Source organism: Sminthopsis crassicaudata, chromosome 1 (genome assembly GCF_048593235.1).
Source record: "Sminthopsis crassicaudata isolate SCR6 chromosome 1, ASM4859323v1, whole genome shotgun sequence".
Lineage (NCBI taxonomy): Eukaryota > Metazoa > Chordata > Mammalia > Dasyuromorphia > Dasyuridae > Sminthopsis > Sminthopsis crassicaudata.
Window position 1 is genome coordinate 508,869,608 of NC_133617.1, and position 10,050 is coordinate 508,879,657.

General features: G+C 37.5%; 1 long non-coding RNA gene across 1 annotated transcript; it reads right to left on the bottom strand.

Moving 5' to 3' along the window:
- Nucleotides 1-278: 278 nt before the first annotated feature.
- LOC141550665 (uncharacterized) lies at nt 279-9,713 on the bottom strand. Its single transcript, XR_012484654.1, has 3 exons — nt 6,719-9,713; nt 4,912-5,005; nt 279-4,355 (listed from the first exon to the last, which is right to left on the bottom strand). It is a non-coding gene; the product is annotated as an uncharacterized LOC141550665 (long non-coding RNA).
- Between the last annotated feature and the right edge of the window lie 337 nt (nt 9,714-10,050).

The following is a 10,050-nucleotide window of genomic DNA, read 5'->3' on the forward strand; positions in this document are numbered from 1 at the left end:
TTTAGTGCCAAGATAGTCAAAGTCATGGTACAAGAAAGCATATAGCCTAAAAGAGGTAAGAGCAATTTATACTTGAAAAACCACAAAGGAGACGTTCAGGGAACAGTTACAGTTGAGAATTTATAATCCTTTCCAGGAATAGGTGAGACACAGAAGCAGAATGTTTTGTGGGAACAGTTGACCACAAAGTTGGTTTAAAAAAGTTTGAGGTAAACAGCTCAGCAAGATCTGCCAGTGAACACTAATAAAGGCATCTGGGAGTGAGCATTTATCATTGTATCATTGTAGCATTTATTAGGGGAAAGCAACCAAATTTGAGTGTTATCTTAAGGAAAAATGCATTTAGAAAGATAAATTACATAATGAATTAATTCCAAAGTGATATTTACCTTATTTGCCAAAATGATGCTCATCATAGAAAAAAGCAAAGAATTTGAACTTCTCTGAAATGGAATTAGTAAATCTTTGTTTTCTGTATAATGCAAAAGTAAGCTGGATGAAATCAGGGACCTTTCTGCAGATCTGGAATTCTAAATTCCTCTCCCCAAATATAATTTTCGCACCAGAACGTCCTTTAACACCTATGAGCTGTTTTTCACAACTTTGGGATGGGGATAGGGATGGGGGGGAGTGACTTTTCTCCAGTGATTAAATTCAGGGGAGCCACTGAAAGAGCTCCTTGAAGAAAGTGACTCTTTTCTCTGTACAAAAGATGAAAGTGCTCTTTTTTTGTCTACTCTCCTTTTTACATCTGACAAAGACTAAGAATAATTGTTTCCTGTCATCACCAAATATCCCTACTATGTCTTTTTTCTTCTTAAATTCATTTAAAATAGTTATAGGAAGTTGGGGAAACATTTATTTCCAGATATGTTTTGTCAAGAAAGATGGTGGGAGGTCAGGGAAAAGTTAAAGAGTTTCTTTGTTATCTGAGGTGAGATTCCAAATTTAAAAAGGCATTATCTCTAAGAAAAATTAGGAGAAAATTGATATTTTTTTCCATTTTCTTCCTTTTCCCAAGGCTTTATGTCCCCAGTCTGTCGAATTTCTCTCTATCATTTGAAATGCAACTCAGCTCCTCCAGAAAGCCTTCCCTGATTTCCCTAGTATTTATACGTTTGATTTCATTTATACCTATAATTTCACATAGTTCTTATAGAACTATGATTTCACTGATGTGGGTATCACCTCCACCATTATATATCTTAGTCACCTACTTTTTTACTTGGCAGTATGTATCCATAGCTTTCTTTTTTTGTTGTTTGTTCATTATTTTTTTATCTTATTTTTTCTTCTTTTATCTTATTTTAAAGCTTTTTTATTTTCAAAACATATGCACAGATAATTTTTTAGCATTGACCCTCGCATAGCCTTGTGTTTCAGATTTTCCCCTCCTTCCTCCTACCCCCTCCCCTAGATGGCAAGCAAGCAATCCAATATATGTTATACACGATAAATATGTTAAAATATATGTTAAATCTAATATGTATTAACATATTTATACAATTTTCTTGCTGCACAAGAAAAATCAGATCAAAAAGTGTTAGGTTCTTACTAAGTGCTAAGTCGGTACTTAACAATTCTCTAGTTCACACCTTTGGTTCCTGCCTTTAAGGGGAGTTTACCCCTTTGAACTTCTGGGGAGGAGTTTACATGTTTAAGAGGAGCAAGTTCATTGGTTGAAGTATTTTCCCACAAGCCCCTGAGTTATTCCATGCCCATTTTCTGGGAGGATAAAAGCAGCAACATTGGGCCTGGAGAAGGAGTCTACTCTAGGCCAGAGTTGGGATGGCACTCAGTGGAAGAAGAGTCTAGTCTGGGATTGAGTTGAGACAGCAGATCTCCTCCCAGAGAGTGATCAGCAGTTTCTGGAGACAACAGAACATTACATTTTGGTGTCCACAACGTGGGGCAAGGGCTTTTGCTTATCCTGACAAGGACTGATTCTGAGCCCTTCAGAGGAGCTAGACCGGACCTTTGCAAAAAAGGAAAGTAAATGATTAACAAAATGCAAGTGAACAACAAAAAGAGTGAGAATGTTATAATGTGGTCCACATTCAGTTCCCACAGTCCTCTCTCTGGGTAAATGGCTCTCTTCATCACAAGATCATTGGAACTGACGTCAATCATCTCATTGTTGGAAAGAGTCATGTTCTTCAGAATAGATCATTGTATAATACTGATGTTGCCGTGTACAATGATCTCCTGTTCTGTTCACTTCACTTAGCATCAGTTCATGTAAGTCTCCCCAGGTCTCTCTGAAATCATCCTCCTGGTCATTTCTTATAGAACAATTCTCCTCCATAGCATTCATATACCACAATTTAATCAGCCATTCTCCAACTGATGCACATCAGTTTCCAGTTTCTTGCCACTACAAAAAGGGCTGCCACAAAAATTTTTGCATATGTGGATCCCTTTTCCTCCTTTAAGATTTCTCTGGGTTATACGCCCAATAGAAACATTGCTGGATCAAAAGGTATGCACAGTTTGATAATTGGAAAGGGGGTGGAGGGAAGGGGGAAGGGGAATTTGAAACAGAAGGTTTTGCAAGAGTCAATGTTGAAAAATTATCCATGCATATGTTCTGTAAATTAAAAAGTTTTAATAAAATTCTAAAAAAAACTTTTAAAAACCTATCCTATGTTTTTCTAATTTGTTTATAATATCACTCTTTACATCTAAATTATGAACCCATTTTGACTTTATCTTGGTATGTGGTATTACGTGTGGATCAATTCCTAGTTTCTTCTATACTAGTTTCCAATTTTCCCAGCAGTTTTTGTCAAATAGTGAGTTTTTATTCCAAAAGCTGGGGGTCTTTGGGTTTGTCAAACACTAGATTTCTATAGTTATTGACAATTTTGTCCTGTGATATTAACCTATTCCACTGATCAATTACTCTATTTGTTAGTCGGTACCAAATGGTTTTGATGACCATTGGATGCTTTATAATTTGGTTTTAGATCTGGCATAGCTAATCATCTTTATTTTGTCCATATCTTTCTACAAAACATAGTTATTTATGTATGTCTATACAGACAAAATTTCATTTTTTTACCCAGAGTCTAATCCAATTTTCTAAACAGAGTAGATATTGCAAATAGGTGATGAGTTGAATTGAACTGAATTCCCCTAATCTCTATACTCTCATTCATAGACTGTAATTTTGCTGTCCATTCTTTAGATCATGTATTGGATTTGCATCCACAAAATCTATGCCTATTGATTGAGGAATGACCAAATCAATTGTGATATATAAATATACACAACACTATTGTACCATAAGAAACTAAGTATGTAAAAAATTCAGAGAAACAAGTGTAATATATTTTGATAGGTCCAGATACGTTTATCCCAGATGTATTTGCTATATTCACTAAAAATTCGGAGACTTTTGGTTCTCTTTTCTCATCTTAGCCCTGGAGAGGATAAAAAATATCTTGATATTTGGATTGAATAGGGGTCTAGATTATGCCAGTCATGAGAGTTGTTGAAATGATTAAGAGAAAACAGAAGTCTCTTTGGATTTTTTGGTCTACCTTCAGGTTAGTGGCATATGTCACAAAATAGCATTTGGTACTGGAGTTGAGGTTGGGATCACAGACGGGTTGTCACAAGGTGTCTCAAAAGAATTTGCAGGCTTGAACCCATTTCCAAGTCAAGGCGGCTGTTTGTTGTAATTGTAATGCCAATTGGAGCGGTCTATTTCCAAGAGAATTTAGCAAAGAAATAAAAGCAAAGAAACATATTTATCTAGATCTTCATGTTACAGATATGCTAATTTTATGGCTCAGAGGTAGAACCAACGAGTGGTCTCAAGAATTTAGTTAACACTGACCAACAAATTATCTATCTGACAGTCAGCAATGAAGTGAGGAGTGATCTATTAACTGTTGTCTCAGAAGTTTCATTTGTGGAATTATCCTGAGGGCAGAAGACACTAGAATTAGGTAGATTGTTAGAACAATAGTATTCTCAGATTGGGTGTGGGGGACCCCAGACACAATAAAGTCAGAGGACTTTAGAATCAATGACAGTTTGTTAGAATAGAAGCCCCCTAAGGTCAGGGGACCTTAAAATTATTGCTGTCTCCCCTAGAAATTATATTACATGATTTCCCCCTCAAGTAGTTGCACCCCAAATTCATTTGGAACAAAGGGACAGAGATCTCATCTTCTGGAGCTGTTTCATGCTGATAAGGGGTGTAGAGCTGTCCTTGCACAATGAGGTCCCTATTGGGGAGGGGAGGCTTGCAACTTGAAGATGGCAGCAGTGACATCTAAGGGATGTTGAATGTCTGAATCAGTAAGCCCATGATATTCAGGTTGAATGAGTAGTTGGAAGCTTGGAGCCTGGAAGAAACAAGTCCACCAACAGAAACGTTAGTTCTCAGGAGGCTATGAAGAAGCTTCAAGGAAGGTAGTGTAGAAGCATTATGAGTGAGTTTGCCAGAATAGTTTTGGAATGGATATGCTACAATTATTATTAAGAGATCCTTTCTGTAAAGAAAAGAGGATAGTCAGATGAAAGTGATTCCCCTGGCGGGTAGCTAGTATAAATGTGTGGCCTCCAGAGTGGGGATGGAGATATTTGGGAATAGGGCCTTTGCAAATAACACATCAGGTCACATCTGTGGGCTGCTTTGAGGATGATGAAGGCCCACCCAACAATTCTGAATGCCCCGACTGCCCACGGGGCTCCCTAGTCTGACTGAAAACTAAGGAGTTATCTCCCTACTGGCAGAAACCACAGAGTGACACCAAGAGAGCTGGAGAGAAAATACTTATTAGTATTATTAGCAAAACTCTCATCTTTGGAGTATTGTTAAAGGTACACCTGGAAAAAATGGAAAATAACAAGAAAAAAAGAAAATTAGAGTGAGGGGGAGAAGGATTCAGACAATTTCACCTTTTTTTATCCAGTGTGTTTCCAATGTTTTCAGCAATTCTGCAGAAGAGTAGCTTCAGGACCTCTATGGATTCACAGGAATATTCAGGAATGTCTGAGGGAGAAGAAGTAACAGGAGTAGCACTTTTAATTCTAGAAACATGAGTCCAACTCAAATCCTTTGAGTTTTTAACCCAATTCTCGAGTCTCCAGGCACAGTTTAGTAAGGACTCATTTGAGGATGTGATTCATTTTCTTCATCTTCCTAAAAGACTGAGTAAGGTCTCCAGGCAGAGTGGAGATAAGTAATATTATTTATTTTTAATTAATTTTATAATTATAACATTTTTGACAGTACATATGCATGGGTAATTTTTTTACAACATTATCCCTTGCACTCCTTTCTGTTCCGAATTTTCCCCTCCTTCCCTCCATCCCCTCCCCTAGATAGTAGACATTCCCATACATATTAAATATGTTATAGTATATCCTAGGTACAATATATAGAACCGAATTTCTTGTTGCACAGGAAGAATTGGATTCAGAAAGTAAAAATAACATGGGAAGAAAAACAAAAATGCAAACAGTTTACACTCATTTCCCAGTATTCCTTCTCTGGGTGTAGCTGATTCTGTCCATCACTGATCAATTGGAATTGGATTAGCTCTTTTCTATGTTGAAGATATCCACTTCCAACAGAATACATCCTCATACAGTATCTTTGTTGAAGTGTATGATGATCTCCTGGTTCTGCTCATTTCACTCAGCAGATGGTAAGTACTTTTAAGAGCCTCAGCATCCTCTTGAGTTATTTGAGAAGAAAAGACTGGGCTATTGTCACTCTGCAAAGATCTGGGTAGGCCAAAGCAGGGTAGGATTTCTTTTAGAAACTACTTTGATACCTCCTGAGCCTTCTCTGTCTTGCAAGGGAAGGCTTCTACCCTATTAGGAAAGGTATAAAATAAAAAACAAAAGAAATTTGAAGCTCCCTGAGAGGGGGTATATGTGTAAAATCTATCTGCCAGTCTTCCCCAAATATGTACCCTTCCTCCAGATAGGCTTCAGGAGGGGTGGGGGTTAATAGCCCTTTCAGAATTTACTTGAACACAAACTGGGCAGACCTTACAGATCTGTTTAATTGTTTTTCCTAGCTTGTGAACTGGTTTCATAAGGGATTGGAGAGTATTTTTCCCAAGTGGATAGGCTGGTGTAGGTCAAAAAGTTTTCACTGACTTGCCTGAGGGTATTTGAAACTATCCAGAAGGAGAAAGGATGTATTTTCTTTCTTTTGCAAGTTGCTTTATGAAGGGGTGTAAGAGTCTGGGAGCTGAGTAATTAAAGATGCCATAGCCAGGGCCAAATGGGCAGCAGCATGGGCAGCTGAATCTTCAAGTCTGTTTCCCTTGGCCTGAAGGTCCGTAGAATTTTTTGCTGTCAAAAGTTCCCTTTCTTTCCATATAGCTCTATGAATATGCAAAATATGAAAGGTATATTTGGAGACTGTATAGATGTTTACTCTCTTTCCTTTCCCCAGTTCCAAAGCCCCCGGAAGGACAATGAGTTCAGCTTTCTGGGCAGAAGTCATAGGGAAGGGTGGCTTAGCCACCAAGGTGTTATTGAGGGTTGCCACAGAATAACATGCCTTCCTTTCCCCATTTTCAAGAAAACTGGACCCATCTGTAAGCACATCAGGGTTGTCAAGAAGAATGTCCTTCAAGACAGGATGAATAGAGTAGACAGAATCTAAAGCTTCCTCACAATTATGAATGATATCACCTGACTGAGTATTGTCAGAGAGCAGAGTGGCAGGGTTAAGAATGTGACATACCTGGAGAGTCAAGTCGGGGGTGTCTAGCAGGAAAGCCTGATATAAAGCCTCCCACTAGCAAGCCACTGATGCTCTTTGACTTCCAAAATGCTCTGAACTTGGTAGAGGGTTAGAACCTCCAATAGTTGGTCTAGGGTGAGCTTGGAGGCTTCCTCAATTAGGAGGGCTGTGACAGCTAGCTCTAAGGCAGGAAGGTCACCCCAAAAACACCCAGTTTCTTTGAGAAGTAAGCGAGGGCTCTGGGATAGGGTTCCAGAGACCCTAGTTGAGTGGCTCTAGGACCTGATCCTGCCTTCCATCAATGTACAGAGTAAAAGGCTTTAGGTAGGGCAAGAGATTAGTTTAGCTTTCAAGACTTTTTTCCCCCAGGTTTTGCCTTTGGCTACAAGGACTGTTTTTTGTTTGTTTGTTTTTATAGCTTTTTATTTACAAGATATATGCATAGGTAATTTTTTCAGCATTGTCCCTTGCAAAACCTTTCTTCCCCCCACTCTCTCCCCCATATGGCAGGTAGGCCAATAAATGTTAAATATATTAAAGTATATGTTAAATACAATATATGTATACCTGTCCAAACAGTTAATTTTGCTGCACAAGAAAAATCAGATTCAGAAATAAGGTAAAAATAACCTGAGAAGGAAATAAAAATGCAAGCAGACAAAAACAGGGAGTGGAAATGCCATGGTGTGGTTCATACTCATTTCCCATAGTGCCTTTGCTGGGTGTAGCTGGCTCTCTTCATTATTGAACAAATGGAACTGATTTAGTTCATCTCATTGTTGAAGAGAGCCACATGCATCAGAATTGATCATCATATAGAACTGTTGTTGAAGTATATAATGATCTCCTGGTCCTGCTCATTTCACTCAACATCAGTTCATGATTCTCCAGGCCTTTCTGAAATCATCTTGCTGGTCATTTCTTACAGAACAATAATATTCCATGATATTCATATGCCACAATTTATTCAGCCATTCTCCAATTGATGGGCATTCATTCATTTTCCAGTTTCTAGTCACTACAAAAAGGGCTGCCACAAACATTTTTGCACATACAGGTCCTTTTCCCTTCTTTAAGATCTCTTTGGGATATATAGTGTTCAGGATCTTAATAGACTGATAAGATTGTGTGGACCTTTAGACAAAAAAACTTCATAGCCCTTGGTGGGGGAGGAGTTTGTAGTTAGGAAAGTTAGGGGTTTGTATAGCTGCAGCCATAGAAGCCTCTCAGGTGGGGCTGCAGATCAAAATATCATCCACATATTGGATAGCTAAGGCCTGTCCAAATACATGTGGGCTGTCACAGAAGCCCTGAACCACCTCCATGTTATGGACATGACTGCCCATATTAATTAGTGGGGTTTATGTTTCCCTGGATTTGCTCCTTCAAGGCAAAAAGAAATTGTGAGTCTTTATGAAATGATATGCAAAAGAAAGCATCTTTAAGATTTAATATAGAAAATCATTATGTCCCCTGGGATATTTGTAATGGGCTCATGGCTTCTTTTACTGTCCATTTGCTCTGATTAGAGAAATTTACTATAAGAAGAAAAAGCAGGGACATGACTATAATAGTATCAAAACAAGTATGCACTCTCAGGCTGAGGCCTAAAGGATAAAGCATCTTTAGATCTGTTTGACAACGATCATGCAGTAATAATTCCATTTCATAGCCAGATTCAGGAATAATCAAGGGAAAAACAAACTGAGCCAAAAAGAGCCAAAAAGATCTCACCTTAAGCAGACACCAAGATTGTCCTCCCAACTCTTACCCCGATAAAACATCTGGGAAGGCATTCTCTGAGTAATTTATGGCATTTCTGACAATGATCAGACAATCAAATTCAAAACTCAAAAGAATGTCACTTACAATCCCAAAAGATTGTATCTCATAGCAAATTCTACTAATCTCAATTTAGGGCTAGTTACACTATTTTACAAGTTTACCAGGACTTAATCCCATAGATTTTGTTTAACATGTCATATGTTTAAACTTATCCTGCTGCATAGGATCAGTCATAAAACAATCTTATATATATTTTAGTAAACACATTTCTTGGTTAGAAACTATAAATCCTAAACAGGCTCATTTCTCAGGGCTGATGACCTTGCTTACCCTGATGATTTCAAGAAAACTGGCAAGCTTAAAAATTAAGGGGAGTTGATAGAGATCTCAGGGAAGGGACTGAGCTTGCTGTTGCCCATCCCAACTATTCTTAGTGTTTTCATGGGCTGTGCTGTTTGATACTTTGATACTACCCCCACTCTGTGAAGGGAGGAAAAGGTGTTGTACACTTCATACTTGGAGGTGAACTGATAAGGCTTTCACCTCATCCCTCTTGTTCCACATGCAGTAATTATAAATTTTAGGTTTAACATGATGACAATAATTCTAGATAACTTAGTTAACAATTTTAGAATTTTCCTAATAGCCAAATAATCTTAACTATAATTTCTACTCCCTTAAATAAGTTTCCCTTTTGTGTTAGGGAGAAAACAAGACAATTCTTAAAATTGAATTAGAATAGATTTTAAAATTGATTTAACTTTTTTAATGTGATTCCCTAGATTCTGATTAAATGTTCTAGACAAACTGAATTGCCATTTGGTTATTTTCCAATATATACAAATAATTTCTCTTTTGTGAGCTAGGAAAAGGGTTAAGGTACCAGTTTTTACTGACAGGGCCCTTGGAAGTCTGACTCTAGATAACTCAAAAGCAGATTGTTGAGGTACCCAGAGTTTTTTTTAAAGTAGTAGCAAACTGCTTTTCTGTTTTCCTAATGTTCCCAAAATCTTCTGTTAACACTATCAGAGCAAATAGATCACAATTTAATATCCCTTTAGTGGGCTTTAATTAGAGTTCCTTTAAAATTGCTTTTACTATCATATCTCAGGCAAATTTCCAAATAACTTTACATACACATAGAAATCATTTATCTGTTGTCGTATTTAAAAAACACATACAATTATCAAATATGAAGCAATTATATCCAATGAAGGAGTTAACATTCATGTAGCATATTTTTTGCTAAGCATTTTTGTAATCATGTGATCTTCACAACAATTATTATTTCTTTTTATAAATCAGAAAACTGATCAAAGATAAAAAAATTGCTATAAATTACATAGTTAATATATATCCATAAATGAGACAGAGAATGGTGGGCTTAACAAATGCAGAGGCTGACAGGTTTTCTCACCTCACACTGCCATGCTAGGTGATACCAGAAGTACTCTAATTCTTTCCAGGCAGTTCCTGGACATAGCCTATTAAAGCTGGAGTCACAGGTGCCAGTATATCCATTTGATGGTAGTTTTAGGTGCCAGGGC